General features: G+C 40.5%; 1 non-coding gene across 1 annotated transcript; it reads right to left on the reverse strand.

Moving 5' to 3' along the window:
- Nucleotides 1-1,065: 1,065 nt before the first annotated feature.
- On the reverse strand, nucleotides 1,066-1,159 carry trnai-uau. Its single transcript has 2 exons — nucleotides 1,122-1,159; nucleotides 1,066-1,101 (listed from the first exon to the last, which is right to left on the reverse strand). It is a non-coding gene; the product is annotated as a tRNA-Ile (tRNA).
- Nucleotides 1,160-2,158: the final 999 nt, after the last annotated feature.

Here is a 2,158-nt window from a genome sequence, read left to right on the forward strand (position 1 = left end):
ACGTCCACTGAACAGGTCAAGGTTCCATACCCGCAGGCACAACAGTTGAAACTGGAGCAGTATCATGACAAGGTGGACTGGGGACAACAAGGAGTCATCAGGCCAGGTGACATGATCCTAACCCCACCCACTTTGCCAAAGCTCAGCCCCTACACCACTAGATGGATATCTTCAACCACCAATCTACTCCCCTGAGACAAGGCCGAGTATAGCCCACAAAGATCTCCCCCACGGCACGAACCCAAGGGGGGCGCCAACCCGGACAGGAAGATCCGAGAATCTCAACTACAGTCCCTCTCACCTTGTCCAAGAACAAATGCAGTTCATTATCAAAGACCAACCCCTCTAGTGAAGTTAAACTGCAAGTCACTCATGCTGCCTCCTATAGATAATAAGAGGGAACTACTTCAGCTCAGTTGATGAAATACAGTATGAGTTCACAACAAACTTGCACTCTGACATTTATAGCTAAAAACTAACACTATACTTGCACGTTTATATAAGCAAAGTCCAAATCATAACACAAAAGCAGAATAACTAGAACATTGATAGCCTATCATGAAAAGATTTCGCATAGAAGTCAGAATATCAATACTCTTATGAGGGAAAGGGCAAGAAAAATGCCTACACATTGAGGTGCGTTGCAAGGGAGTGTGCATAATAGCTACTGTATTTTGTTGTATGATTTCATTTTGAAGCAGGCAGGGATGTGAATGTGATCATCAGGCTCCCCTTGACCCATGTGCACGAGCACAACATAAATCAGCAGGAATATATTTGAATGATAAAATGTTGCTAAGAAATGGTAGCGTATTCATCCAATTGTTGTATGTAAATACGAATCTTGATTTAAACTAACGTACTCTGCTTACATTATGTACTAGGTTGAGGCTAGAGACAAGAAAATACAATTCATGCAGGGTATATTCTTTGTCTATGCTGCTGAACTGTCGAATTGTCAGACACCGATCGTTTAGGTACTGCGTGGCTGGTCAACGTATTCCATGTTAATACAACTTCAATGGGATAATACATACCTATATCGCTCTCTCTTAGTAAAAACACTGCTCCAGGTGAGGCTCGAACTCACAACCTCGGCATAGCTCTACAATGTACTGTCATATAAGTACCGCGCGCTAACCGATTGCGCCACTGGAGCTCCGCTACTTCGGCTCAGCAATACAGTGTATGAACCCTCTAATCTGGATGTTAGCTCCTATTCCTCCGGTTTCTGATTTACTTATAGAGATCAGTATATTGTATGTTATGTGTTGCAACATAGTCAGCAAAGAAACTGATCTAGATCTGCCTAAACTCTGATAAATGACTGATTTGCCAAATCACTCGTTTGCGTTGTTTGAACATAGCTAATCTGGCTAGCTAACGTTAGCTCGCCTGAACTGCTTACTGGATTGATATAGCTGTCCGTTGTTGAGTGTATTGTGTCTTACAACTTCAACGGATAATTGCCTGTCTTAGTTGTATTGTCCCATATTGGCCTGTATGTATTTGACACCTAATCTGGAAAGTGATCAACTGTGTGCTTGTAGTATGAGTGTTCATTCCATAGCAGGTTGCTAATGCTATCTGTGAAATACTGGCTGTTACATGGTACCAGATTGAGACTTCCGCATAATGTATTTCTCACGCATGCTCAGTTTGTCTGAATTGGTACCGATCAAATTTATCAATAAGGAATCATATTAAATGTATATTTTACAGATGTTTTGATGTCTCAGCATGAACCAAGATCTCCTTGTATAAACCATATAATTATCTATTGACTAACCGTGTACTTTTTCTTAAAAAAAAAAATAACATGACGCCACTTTTACCTGTATAATATTGAATCGACCCTGGATTTATAAACGCGGAAATCAACTCTCCGCATGAGCATGCTTTTGCGGCACAGTCGATAGCGCGCCGGACCTCGGGCTAGAGGGTCGAGGGTTCGAGACCTGCTCCCTGCGGTTTCATTACAATAATAGCCTGTTTTTGGAAGTCTGCTTTGTGGTAGTAGTATCTACTAGTAATTTAAAAGAAAAATTATATATATCATTTTTTGTATTATTTGATTTTTTAGTGGGTATATCATTTTCAATGTAATTGTCTACGTACTTTCCAATCTCCCATATATTTTTGGTAAATACATACTGTA

This window comes from Oncorhynchus mykiss, chromosome 23 (assembly GCF_013265735.2).
Source record: "Oncorhynchus mykiss isolate Arlee chromosome 23, USDA_OmykA_1.1, whole genome shotgun sequence".
Classification (NCBI taxonomy): domain Eukaryota; kingdom Metazoa; phylum Chordata; class Actinopteri; order Salmoniformes; family Salmonidae; genus Oncorhynchus; species Oncorhynchus mykiss.